This window comes from Lonchura striata, chromosome 12, assembly GCF_050655825.1.
Source record: "Lonchura striata isolate lonStrDom1 chromosome 12, ASM5065582v1, whole genome shotgun sequence".
Taxonomy (NCBI): Eukaryota; Metazoa; Chordata; class Aves; order Passeriformes; family Estrildidae; genus Lonchura; species Lonchura striata.
The window spans coordinates 13,270,495-13,284,841 of NC_140714.1; the positions used below are offsets into that span (position 1 = coordinate 13,270,495).

The 14,347-nt window shown below is 41.3% G+C and overlaps 1 long non-coding RNA gene across 1 annotated transcript; it reads right to left on the reverse strand.

Moving 5' to 3' along the window:
• Nucleotides 1-419: 419 nt before the first annotated feature.
• Nucleotides 420-10,135, reverse strand: LOC146766252 (uncharacterized). Its single transcript, XR_014958160.1, has 3 exons — nt 9,611-10,135; nt 4,980-5,056; nt 420-2,605 (listed from the first exon to the last, which is right to left on the reverse strand). It is a non-coding gene; the product is annotated as an uncharacterized LOC146766252 (long non-coding RNA).
• Between the last annotated feature and the right edge of the window lie 4,212 nt (nt 10,136-14,347).

Consider the following 14,347-nt stretch of genomic DNA (forward strand, 5'->3'; position numbering starts at 1 on the left):
TTTATATACTAATTGAGTTGCGTAATGAAAAGCACGTGTAATGGAAATTTTAATCAAAACAAATACCGAAATAATTTGAACACTTTTTACAATATAAAAGGTCTACCTCCGTTTTTATTAGGAATATTATAACAGCCAGATTAGTTTCAGAACTCATGACCTTTGAGTGCGGTATATTATTTCTGAGCCGATAGGCCACCCTCACATACCAGTTGGCTAACCCCTTAAACATCAAAGTTACTGCTTGGCTACCAGCCCCAAACCATGACAGACTGGCTGCGAGCCCAACACTTGACAGGCTGGCGCAGGGCCCGGCCGACAGCCCTTTCTGGAGGGCTGATGGATGGGCCCTGGCAGCCCGCGCCGCGCTCCCGGGGCACCGAGCCGCGCTGCCCGCGCGGTGCCCAGGGCCTCCGCGCCGCTGCCAGGGTGGCACCTCGCCCGGTGCCCGCGCCGACGGCGCGTTCGCACCCAGCGCTTGCTTTCTATTTATTCGCCCCGTTCCGCCCAGCCAGCCTGCAATTCTATTTCGAGCGGCTCAGCCGCCTCGCGTCTGAGTTTTCTTCCACGTTCAAGGCTACTCTTCTGCTTGGCTCTGTTTCCTGTTCTGAGCTTGTGCTGGCTTTGTTTTATCATTTGCAGACAAAAGCTGAATAATGGGTATTCGTTCGTGAATATGAAGAAAATTCCTGAAAGATGAAATTGCATGCCACAGGCTTGCAGCTGAATTTTTTCAGTCTCTTTTACTGGGAGTTTTCTTGTTTGTGGACTGTCCTTTCCTACATTCAATTCCCATTTAACAATATAAAATTGAGGGAAAAGGAAAGGGACTGTTGAGATCTTTTTCTTGGCCTGATGCAGTTGCACTGTAAGGGGAGTGGTCCATTAGCTGACATGAAGATTTTGCTGGGGTTATTGAGAGATTTAAGCATAAATATCCAGGAAAAAACCCCAAGTAATTAAAAGGTATAAGCCTTAAGCTGACAGTGTATCGATGAAAATGCTTTGGAAGCAAATTCCTACTCAGTTTATCCTAAAGTGAACCATTTTTTATTGTAATGTATAACAATTATCCCTTACAATGAGTGAACATACAAGTTTCTGTAATGAAATTGACCTAATTCTGTAATAAAATAGACCTAATTGAACACAAGTGCAAAAAAACCCCAGTTTTATTAAGCAAAGAGGCTATATTTTAGATCTAAACCTCAACAAACACCATGCACATGAAATAACATGTATAGCAAGGGATTTTAATGGAGATAAAATAGCATCTAAAATGTAAAACCTTCAAAAGTGGTGAAAGCGCCTCTGCTGGGGATTATTTTTTGCCTAGTGTGCACTGACTGTACAGGATAAAGCAAGTTATTTCTTCACCCTGACTTATTCCAGGAAAGCCTATATGCACTAACAATCTCCCCTGTCACACAATCTGTCTTTGGAGCTGTTCCAGGGCAGGTTGAACGTTACCATGGATGGGCATTCATGGATTGCCAGCCAGTTAGGACTGATATTTCTCGATCACTGCTAATGAGATGTGACAAACCCTAGTGAGGAGTCAGCTAGAGCAGCTTTTTATATTTCAAAAGCCATTTTCATCCCTTCTCCCAAAAAATCTGAATGAAGTAGGAAAGGAACCTCTCACAGTGAAAACTTATTCTTATTTTTCTTCTATTAGTTTGGAGTGGATGTTCTGCTGTTCAGAGCAGAGTCAGTGCAAGCAGGAGAGAATCTGGCTGTAGACTTCCTGAAGTTAATCCATCAAAATCTAACAAGCTAGATGAGAAAAAAACTCCAGAAATGATGAACAAATATGCAGAACAATATATATACAGATCACAAAGCCTACCTTTCTTTATGCATAGGAATGATTAATGCCATGACCAAGGATTGTGCTGAAAATATGACCAGATTGTTATTTATTATCTATACCCTTTATAGCAGAACAGATTCTTCTTTCCTGGGTAGTAGAAGGAGAACATTTCCAGCCAGAAAAATTTGAATGCTTAAAAATCCAGGTGACCCAAACTAAAGTGACTTCACAAGTTTATTTAAGTTAATATCTTATCTTTACTTCCTAACTAAGACATCTAAGCTTCACTTAAGAAAATTGAAAGGAGTGAGGGGAGTTTGTTGCCTTTTTTAAAAAAATAAAGCAAGGAAACCATGTTCAGTCTTATTGTAACCATCTGTGGGAAACACCAAGACAAATGAAGTCAAGATAAAGGAGCAGCAGACAAAAAATCACTGTGTGCACCCACCAAAAAGCACATTTGAGAGTTCAGCAGCTCATGGTTCAATCCAGGGCCCTGGGAGCAGGGGGTATCCTGCAGCCCTTGGGCAGAGCTGTGGGCACCCTCCAGGGAGGGGAACAGGGGGAAAGCATGACCATGGAGAATTGGAATTTTTGCTGCTGAGGACCTGCAATGGAGGTCAGGGTACTGCTCCTGGAGATGTTCCTTCCCTCCACAGGCTCTGACCCTCTTGTGGGACAGCACACGCCTGACATGGTGCAGGTGTCCCACCTTCCCCAAGGCAGCTGCACTCAGGTGGAGAAGAGCTTTCAGATCAATACACTACCAATCAGCTTTCAGTAGTGCTTTTCCTGCAGAAAAAAAAAAAAAAGAGTAATTTTTGCCTGTAAATGAAAATATTAACTCTTATACTGCTAATAACGACTACAAGAAGGATTGGGAGCTTCACTCCATGCCCTGTTCATGAACTGTGGCACCTGCTCCCACAGACAGACCTGCACAGATGCTGCTGCCTACTCCCCTTGGCCTCACCTCCCTGAGTCCCACCACCCTCCTCTGCCTGACCACCAGGCCTGGCAATGGGTTCACTTGCTGGGCATTCCCTCCTGTCCTTCCATGGTTATTCACAGGAACAGCAGTGTTTATGGAGCATGAAGAGGTGGCCCTGGTATTCCTAATCCCTGCTGTTTACTTGCTCTGGAGGAAGGCAATGGGATAAAGTGGGAAAGTAAGCATCTTATCTGCTAAAATGTTCCTAAACCTGGTGGAGTTACTCACTGCTCTAAGCAGAGCTCTATTCAAGAACAGAGACAGAAATCTCTCCCCAAAAGCCAATGTCCAGCAAGATACAGGAAGGAGGAATAAGGGTTACAACTTTTATCTCAAACATATTAGCAGGTGTTGAAGGAAACTCAAATTTGCCTACTTCCAGGACTTATTTCAGGATTATGAAAAAGTGACATAAAGAAGGGCTGTTTCTCCTGCAATTGCCTCAAATTAATCATTTTAATCTTATTTTTACATGATGTCTCATGTTACTTGGGATTTGGAGGTAAATCTCCCAATTGTTCCTGCTAGCCAGTGTGTTTCCAGAGTACAGATTCCTGGGAGGTGTGCTCCAAGACACCTCCTGGGCTGCTGCCATCGCTGTGAGCCCAGGCACAGAGCTGTCCTGGAGCTAAATCCCTTTTGCCCCAGAGAAGCAGACAGTGTTGCCCAGGGGCCCATGGAGAGGCTGGGGTCTCCCTCCTGCTGAACCTGCCCTCAGCAGCTGCAGGGAAAAGGGCTCAGATGTGCCCAAATCTTGGAGCAGGAAAGAGAATAGAGCATCTTTCCTGCCTTTTATAACCATCTTTTATAACAGAGGTGTTAATTTTGGATATCATTTAGGGGTATGTCATAGAATTCTTGCTTGAGTTCTACTCACCCACCCTTCCTAATAAGAACCCTCCCTTATAAGCATTTTGTTTCAGATATATTAAAACCAAAAGTGGATTGTCAGCTCTCCACTGGTGCCACTACAATTTCTATGTTTTACCTTTAATTGGAGTGAAATTAATCCAGGTATCAGCTCAGCTGACTGGACCATGATGCTCGTGACCCGTGGGTGATGTGGGCCATTAGCTCAGGAAGTTGGACTCATGGATGCCCACTGTGGGTCCCATCCAACTCAGACTATTCTGTGATTCTTTAATTTCCAGTCTCAATCAAATTTAAGATCTTTGATGCTGAGCTATGCACAGATTGAAAGACCAGGTCATATCTTAGAGACCCTCTTCTTTAAAGGACATGAAATGTAGTGAGTTAAAGAAAAAGGAGACTGACTGTCTTAGCAGAAGTCAAATGCAGGGACCTGAGTAGTGGTATGATATAGGGGTGGCAGGATAAATTTCCTGCTTTGTTACATCTTTCTAATGTGATTTTTCAAAAAATCAATCAGTTTGGTATCACTCATTAAAGACATTTAGCTGTTAATTCTCCTTAATTTTAGTGAAAGACAGGCACTCAGGCATTCTTGAAAATCCCACAAGTCACACGTGTGCATATTTAGGTGATCAGATATGTCTAAAAAATCATTTACATTAAATGGAGAAAATATCTTCATCACAGAGAAAATTGAGGTTAAAAAAGGCTAGAAGATAGTAAGATTTTTTTTTGTCATTGCAAGAATGTGAATCAGCTCTAAATACCTAAAATGGACCAGAGGGACAGGGGTCCTGGTATTTGACTGTTAATCATTGGTGTGGTCAAAATGGGCCAAATTCTACAGCCATTACTCAGGCAAACTCCTATGAAAAATCAGCGTAAGGTTTGCCAGGGTAAAGATTTGGACTTACAGTGGGTGACTGCTTAGTCTTTTATCATTTGTTAGATCAGCAAACTCCTCTCAGCATGCAGCGTGCACACAAGATATAATTTAGACCACCTACAGAACAGCTTGTCTGATTCCTAACTGCAAGCCATTAAAAACTAGAATGTAAATATGATATTTGAGCCAGTAGTGCCATCAACATAGCATGGATTTCTGCTCTGAAATCAGAGGCATCTCTTGCCTGACTGGATTTCACAACCACTGTTTGTTTATGAATTGTCTTCTTGAGGCTCTGAAGATAATAAAACCCTGAGCTGGTAACACACTGCTGATTTAAGGACTATAATTAGATTAGAATATAGTCTGGCTTTGGTTTAGTTGCAAAAGCACAGAGAGAGAGAATTTTTTCTCACCTGGATGCTGCCTTACATTTGGAGCGAGTCCCCTGACCTCAGCTCCTCGGTTGTGCAGGAGCTGGGCCCGCAGTGCCCTACAAGAAAGGTTACTTTTAATTAGTGCTAGAACAGGCCTTCAGGAGCTAAATAAACTTTGAGCCCCTATTCTCTCAGGAGCCATAGCATGCATGCCAGGCCTTCAGAGCTAATCTGAGTGACAGAAACATAACAAAAACCACTTCAGGAGCTGGGGAAACCGAATATCCAGAGATCTGGAGGACCTGTGTGCGAGGGCACAGGGAAGGTGACAACCCAGGCAGGAGTGGGAGCCTGGGTGGCAATTAGTGCCCTGTGTGAGCAGCAGCCACTGCCAGCACTGCCCTGGCTGCTCTCATCCTTCCGTGGCTTTTGTGCACCCTGTTCTTATGGTTCTCTTGGTAACTTTAAGCACTCGAGAGTCATAGCCATTTATAGTGAATGGAATTTCAGTGGTGTTTATATTTCCATGTGAAAACCACGGATATGATGACTTAGTCATTTATGTAACATTAGGGGATAGATGAGGATGGGAATCCTGGCCGCTTTCCATCCTAAAACATGTCTTATGTTTGTAACATTATACCACGTTTCTTTGGATCTATTTTTGCTGCATTTATGAATTTGTGATTAATGGAGTTTTATCGTAAAAATTCAGTACACAACTAAAAATTACATGTAATTACATATGCAGAAACAAAGAAAAAAAATATTTGGGTTGGAGTGCACAACTTTGATTTGGCCACATTGCTGGTTATATTCTACCCAATGGGGTAGTTTTTCTTTCAAAAACAAAGTAATTAAATAGCAGTAATGATACTTTTGCATGCAGACTAAGTGACCTAAGGTGGCTTATTAATGAGAACAACAAAAACCATGGAATTAAATGTATCCCTGGTGTAAGACAGTTGCTAAAAATCAACATTACCACTGGGACTAATTTGGTCTAAAATGATTTATTTCCCAAGGCTGCTGCTATGTGAAAACTTCTTATCTTTGAGAAAAAGGGAACAGTGACCTCACTTTACATTTCCTTTCTTTTTCACTTGCCTATTTCCACTGGTTTCAGTGTGGTTGTACAGGTGAAAATGAGGACAGAATTTGATCCAACCATGTAAATAAATACCAAAATTTAACGTCCTGCTGGGAAAAGAGCACACGTTGAATCTGCCACTTTTCAGAGTTGAAAACAACATGGCTATAACATATTAGTGTAACTTAAATGTGTCCAGAGGCTGTGCTAAACTGGTGAACCATAGCCAGGAAACTCCATGTTATCTCAAGAATTATGAATTTCTGGAAGCTTCAGTTGTGCCTCACAAGGTGAAATGACAAGTCATCGTTTTTAAAGTAACTTTTCTTTCTGATTTTGGAGAAAGATCCAGATGAGTCAGTGTTACCCTGGTTATGGTCAGGAATCTGTAGTTACAGGGTAACTGACTAGTCAGAAATGTCCTGTGCTGGGAGCATCTCCTGAAGCATGTTGTTAAGCTAATAGTGAAATACTCACTGAGCAGGTTGTTATTAGTGATTATCAATTATAAGCTTGCTAAATTCAACCTGTTTTGCTTGCAGAAATGTTGCTGCAATTAAGGTCTAATCCAAAAGTCACTGTCTCTGTATAAATAATTCAATTCAGTTCTAGACACAAAAGCAACTCTGGTGGTTCAGCATGTTGATAGATCTTTATGCATGTGTGATACAGGAAAAATAAATTCGGAGAGGAAATCTAATTCAGCTTTAAATTTCTAAGAAGTAATTGTAGGCAACAGTGAATAAAATAAATATTAAATTATGAGGTATAGGTTGATGGCTTCCACTTAACAATTTTAAAGCTAAATTTATGCATGGGAGGATTAATATAGAAAAATAACACTGCACCCTCCTGAAGGCCAGAGGTTGAGAAAGAATAATACATCAATGTTATACTGAGATATAATACTCTATACCCTATTTTTTTTTGTGCAGAATAACATGTTTTTCTTGGATAGAAGAATTGTGTGTCAGCTCCTAGCCATTTACAGTTTCTTCTGGCATCCAGACTTGGGAAGCTAACATTTATCTGGTTGGGCTATTAGCACCTTACACCCCAGTCAGAAACTTTCTTTAGTCCTTCTACAAAATAAATTTAACAGAGTCTAGGAATCATTGTTTTCTCTTTACAGATGCCCTTTAACCTCTGTGACTGTTCCTAGCTATACATTTATTTACATAAGACACAGTACTTCTGTTAAACGCTAAACTGCCCACATCTACAATTATTTCCTGCAGAGAGGGGGGGGTAGAACCCACAGTTTTGTCAATATGCTTTGGTTTTCATTTGTCTCAATGCAATCATCCCCTGTGATTTAAAAGGTGGGAATGTGTTGATCTTCATTATATCACTGTTTTAAAGGAATGATAATGTGTATACAGCCAGCTTGGGTGCATGGATTGGAATCAAGTTAATTTTATTCTGAAAGGAATTTGGTGAGCACTGAACAGCTTGGTTTACAATGCATCTTAGCTGTGGATCCTAATAATAGTTGGGATAGTGTTGTAGAGAGGCTGGAAGGGCAGCTGGCTTGGCAGACTATTGAGCTATGTTCCAGTTTTCTTCAGCGTAAAATTTAGTTTGAAAGTGTGTTGTATAGGATCTGAGCACAGCAGGACTGGTTTTGGGTTTGCATAGCTCAGCTTTGGTAGCCAGACCCAACACAAGCTTTTAATGGATGCCAGCACCCCCACCCCCACTAAAATCCAGATAAGAAATTTGTCAGAATCCAGCAACTCTTCCTAGGCCAGGCATCATGTGGTCCTACTTCAAGACTTCTTAGGGATTAAAAAAGTCTCTGAAATAAGGATCAGGTTTCAAACCAAATTTTCAGGAACATCTTGGTGTTGCTGCTGTCCCTGCAGCTCACTCAGTGTGAGTCTCCTCTGCCCCGGTGCTGCCCAGTTCTGGGGCTCCCTGCAGGATGCTCCGAGGCCCCGGTGTCTGAGGGGTTCCAGGGAAGGGCAGTGACCCCACAGATCTCTCAGGGGGAAGGGGGTGTCCCTGGGACAGTCCCACATTCCCCACGCCAGGCAAGGGCAGCAGCTGTGGGGTTCCAGTGCCTGCTGGCCCCGTGCTGGTGCAGTGGGTGCACCCCACAAACATCTGTCCCCATGCCCAGTGCAGCATCCCAGTGGCACCCAGTGCCCTGCAGGAGGCTGAGACAGTGTTTGGAATTCCAGAATGCCTCTCTCTTCACTTCAAGGGAATACAATCCCATAGGTAATTATTTCACTGCTGAAGGATTGCTTTCTAGGCATGGTACCTTCCCTTTTACAAAATCTATGTCTGTTTTCTCTAAACCACCAGAAATCATAATAACTGCCCTCCTCCCCCCCTGCCTTTTTTACACATAAATTTGCTATCATTCCTTCTCATACTTGAATATTCTCCCACCTGTCCTCAATTTAATCCGTGAATGTAAGCACATAAATCTTTGTGACATTTTGGCAGAATGTACCTATTTTCAGATGACTCCTTTAGGAAACTCTGAATCCAGGTGTTTGTTTTTTGTATAAAATGTTGCAAAAGGGGAATTTTAATGTGACCATACAACCAAAAAACTGGTTACATTTGAAATTCTGTAAAAGGGTGGGTTAGCATGCATGTAAACTTTGTGTGTCTTTTCCACACCCTGAGTTGTATTCTGAGAGTTATATGATAATTACTGCACCATCTGTAAAGGGAAGGAATATGGAATTTTACTGCTACAAGCATGTGATTACACAAACTTTGTTATGTGTAAAGAACATGCACTGGATATTTAAAAGTCCTTTATCACATTTGACACGTAGGGATGAAAAGTATTGCTGCTCACAATATATATTTTTGAGATGAGGTGAAAAAAGATAAAAAAAAATAAAAAGAGCTGAAACAGTTGGCTATTTTTCTTTGGCCAGATGGTTTCCAAACAAAGATCAGAATCTATTTGAAAGTCTGATCATAAGGTCTGGACTGAATAGCTTTGACGTAAGGACTGCAGGGCCTGAAGTTTGAAATCCTTTTACCTTTAGTTACTGTGGAGCCTATAGGAACCCCACCTTTTTTAAGGTTGTCTGATGGATTAAAAAAGAGGTGTTCACTCTTTATACCAGATACTGAACAGGGAACAGACTTCCTATTTATTAAGTACTGTTCTTCAGCTTTGGGAAGTAAAAAATTCTTACTCTTCTAAGATTGTTCAGATTTGTGACCAGACTGAAAATGACCCCCAATTAATTGATTAAAAAAAAAAATCTTTTGTACCTAACCACATGTGTATGGATCTCTTAAAAATAAAATACATAATAATCCTTTGTTTTTAAGGTGATGATAAATACACAGTCCACAGTCTTTTACTATTCTCCCAAAGGTGAGATGAGCAGCTGGTGTTGCTTTGGTTGGATAACTGACTTGGAAAAACTTGGAAAGGCAGGAGGATGGAGAAAGAAAACAGCACTCAAAAAAGGGTCAAAAATTAAAGTAGAAGAAACTGTCACGGAAACCGGTGACTTTTTCCCCCTCTGATATAAAATCTTAGCACGGCCCTCCCCCTTCTCTGAAAAAGCTGTGTCGAAGCAGATCCCCATCTCTCACACACCTCTTTCTCCGGAGGCAGGAAGGAGGGAAGGACCACACAGGACACTGGTTACTCTATCTCTCAGCTCGCTCTCTGGCAGCCAGGCCGATGGGGTGGAGATAAGGGCAGTACAAGGACTTAGGCAGAGGATAAGAGCATTCATTGTTCCAACACCGATATTCCCTACTATAGACAGACCATTTTTCCCCCCCTTTAAATCCCGTAATCACTTATATTTTGCAGAAAAAAAAAAAAAAAAAAAAGCCTTTCTTTTTTTACCTCTAATGGACTAATCCTGCAGAAAGGCTTTGCTCTGAATTCATACTTTTCTATGGGGCCACAATCTCTTTCCCAGTGAAAAGGTTAATTCGAGGCTCTTTGCAGCGGCGCGGGCGGCACAATGGGCACGGCGGGGGTGGCACTGCGGCTCCCGGTGCCCGGCCCGGGCTGGAGCCGGCTGCCCTGGCTGCCAAAACCAGAGGCCGTGCGAGGCAGATCGATGCGGGGCTGTGCTGCGGGGGACCGCAGCTCCAGCTCGCAGCGTTTTCCGGAGAGAGCCGGGGCGCCGCGGGACGCTGGCGGCGCTCGCTGAGCGCGGCAGAGCGCGCACGGCGCCGGGCAGAGGCAGCGCCGCCCGCTCGGCCCCCGCCGCGCCTGCCCTGCCACAGAAAACCGGGACTTGGATGGACCTGCAGAGCTGGCGGCTCCTGCTGCTCTCTTGGCATCATCAGAACAATCCCTTGAAATTCCAGCTTCCCATGAACTTACCCATTCTGATCTGAATTTCGGGTGCAGGGATTCCCGCTGGCCACCCTAATCTCCCGCCTGGGCAAAGGATTCTTTTCATGCTGATGGCACAAAGGACTTTGTGGCAAGTTTTGCACAGCATGAGCAAATGAACCAACCTTCTGTTTGCAACCAGGAGGAGAGCTTTCTTTCTTTTCTTTCTTTCTTTCTTTCTTTCTTTCTTTCTTTCTTTCTTTCTTTCTTTCTTTCTTTCTTTCTTTCTTTCTTTCTTTCTTTCTTTCTTTCTTTCTTTCTTTCTTTCTTTCTTTCTTTCTTTCTTTCTTTCTTTCTTTCTTTCTTTCTTTCTTTCTTTCTTTCTTTCTTTCTTTCTTTCTTTCTTTCTTTCTTTCTTTCTTTCTTTCTCACTCTCTTTCTTTCTTTCTCTCTCTCTTTCTTTCTCTCTTTCTCTCTTTCTTTCTCTCTTTCTCTCTTTCTTTCTCTCTTTCTTTCTTTCTTGACTATTCAGTTCATAGCACCTTGTTTCTTTTACTCATGAAATATATCCCAGGGTAGAGAGGGAGTTTCCTGACAAAAGTTGAAGCATATTCTACTTTTGTAGAGGAAATAGCATTAGTGATCAGAAATAGCACTTCACATTTGCTCTAGAAATCCAGAACACTTTATAGAGAAACATTATGCTGCTGATAAAACAAATTTATTCAATGAAGTTATGCCCTAGCTTCAATGGGACTTGTCCATGAACATCTGAGGGCAGATTGTTTCTTGAAAACTTATATTGCACTTCTTTGCTCCTGAATACCAGTCCCAGCTGCAGCAGATCTTTTCAAATAAAAATTAAAGGTAGCTGCTGCTATCTAAAGTAAATATAAACTGAACTAGGGGTATTAATATTAATCTCTAAAACAGAACAGGAAAAAAAAAGACCTGTAGATATTTCTGATGTCTAAAAGGAATTATCTTCTAGGGAAGCTGATTGAAAGTCTCCTTTGGTACCTGAGCAATGACATTTTCCAGTCTCCCATCAGCATCATCGACTACATCTATCTGGCAGCAAAGTAAGCATGGACACACTTTTCTTGATTTTTTTTTCTTTTTAAACTGTGATCCCAAGACACTGAAGATGTGGAGAACTATGGGAGTCTATGTTAAAGACTGAATGATTGAAATCATATAGGTCTCAGTGTCAAGTTCCACTTTTTCTTAGTAGAAGTGTCAGTAAATTTAGGGATCTGGGCCCAGTCTGAACATTTTATTAGTGAATATCCTGCTGATTCCTTCTATCCTTTCATTAGAAAGACTCCTTTATAAGCAATGCTAAAATGCTAATTTGCAAAGGAAAAAATACCCAGATTTTTCACAAAACTATTTCATATTGTCAATTATTAAATCTTCAGGATTTCTTAATAGGAGACACAGTTTGAACAAATATATTTGTATGCTACCTAGTGCTTAGCAGCTTCAGCTTTTATTTGCCCTAAAAAGGATGAAAATTAGTTTTTAAAAATCCTAGGACTGCACAATATTCACAGGGTGTTTCAGCATAAAACTTAATCTGAAATGCAGCTCCATATTTTTAAGTGCTTTAGTAACTTAAACAGTAGTAGTGGCAAGACTTGATTGATATATAAAGTAAGCAATCACAGGAGTATAGTCAGTATTTCTCATGCCAAGAGAAAATTATCATGGTAATTAAATTTGCTTCTAAGTTGTTTTGCAGCTGTGTTTTTGCTAATCTAATAATCTTGGAAGGTTATAATTACCTGTCTTTTAAGATGCACCTGCTATCTGACACGGTGTGGCAAGCACAACCAATATTTGGTTTATTATAATGGGTGCCTGTGGAGTCATTCTGGAGGGCAAAGCAAAGAGAATCACCACTGAGGTCAGTTGATCATCCTCCTTGGTGGGCTTTGAGTACAACTTACTCATGTGTCTCCTGCCATCATCAGTCAGGACTGATTCCTGTCTTTAGTAATCAGTTTAGTAGGCAAACAACTTTTTTTGCAGGAGAACAAACTCTTTCTGCATGTCTCCTGATTTTGCGTATTTGTTTACATCAGTGACAGCTTGGGCAGTGTGTCATCTGGTGAAGAAGAAAACATTTTGTATTCAATGTATTTTTTGTATTTGTGTATTTTCTGTACATATATTCTCACAGTATTTTTTTAGGAAAATGTATTGGGTCAGATGTCCCTTTACTCAAGCTGATGATGCAATCTCATGCATTTACTAAATCAGTAAACCTCAGAGAAGATAGTGTGATTAATTGAGTATACTAGTGAGAAAGGACTGGGTGTGAGCGGGTGCTAAGGGGAAATCCCTACCTCTGCTTTTCAGTCCCAGAATCTCTGTGGATTAGAGAGATTATTCTATTTGAGATCAGTGAAAATGGCACAGTATTTTATGACTGAAAAAACAAGTGAGAGGGCAGGGGGGGCATGCCCAGCCCTGTTTATCACAGCAAGTGTCAGTGCTCACACCTCTTCAGACTCCCAGTCTATGTCATTTCCATCCCAAGCACGGTGGGATCCACCATTTCTCTTGTGTTGGTGGGGAGAAATGATAGATGAATTTCCACTGCTCTGCAGTGAGCAGTTTTGTGTAAAAATGACCTCTACTTAAGTTTTTAAGTAGAGGATTAAGTTTTTAGACCGTTTGTTTTACCAAAAAAAAAAAAAAAAAAAAAAAATTGAAGTAAATAAAAGCTAGCTAGAAGTAATCCCACTCAAAATAGAAACAAAGCCCTGAACACTTCAGTTGGAATGAAATTTATCTGGCCCCAAAGAAAGAATTTTGTCTGATTTAATTTTTGCTTGTTTTGGGATAGATGAAAAATTCAGTCCTAACATCTGGTCATTCTTATAATTTTCCTGATTTTTCAGCAGGGTCTCTGCCCAGTTCTGCTTTGCAAATTTTTAACATTCTTTAGAGATATAAAAAAAAAACCCAACCACTCAGCCAACCAACAACAGCAAAGCCCCGGGCTGGTTGCCTGTAAACACCCTGTGAAAGGAGGTGTTCCCCCTGCAGACCTCACCTGTGCTCTGGGCTGCTGGAGCAGCAGGGCTGCCCTGCACACCCAGTCCTGCCCTCGTGTTCTCCAGCAGCTTCTTCTGCTCTCCTGCTGCAGGTCCTGTGCCCTGTGGGAGCTGTGTGCTCCTGCCTCTGTGCCTGGAATTAAGAGCCCAGGTAGAACACGGAGGAGCAAAATTCCAGTGTCAGATTTGTCCGGGAGTGACACAGCTGAAGCTTTTTTCAGATTTATGTGTACCAGAGGGGTGAAATTTGATAGTTCAGTTATTGATAATCATAGGATAGTTTGAGTTGGAAGGGACTGGAAAGATCATCTAGTTCAAAAATCTGATTTCTCTCTCTCTGTTTCTGCAACATTTAGGTTTCACTGTAGGAGGGGAAAAGCTCTGAATTTCTAAGATGCAGTTTGGGAATTAAAATGCCACAGTGTTATACCCATTTATACTGTATAAATAAATATCAAAAAAAGGTTTTAAATTCTGCCTTGTCTATTACTGAAACCAAATGCACTTGTGCTTCCAAAATGCTCCTTAGAGAATTGCTTTGCATTTACAGAGAGTTTCAGATTGGCAGGGAGCCACTGGGACAATTTACTGAAAGCCACTGAAAACTGAAAGCAATGTGAGGGTTCAACATGGAAGCAGTTTCACAGATATTACAGGGCCAACTCAGATTTCATTTACAGAGGACCATGATAACAATAGAAATATATTTAATTAGGAAATAAATACATGATTCAAACAAGATCTTATTACTGCTTTTTATATTTAATATAATGCATCCAAATGAACACAATAAAAAAAACCCCTGACAATTCTGCTAGCCTTTGAGTAAAGCTGTTGTGAGGAAGACAGAGTGCAAACACCTGGCTATGGGCTTTGGTTTTGAAGATGTTCAGGCTGAAAGTATTAACTATAAGTTATGTTTTGGCTCACAGATTTTTTTAAATTAATCCATTCTATTTGTCAAAAATTACTT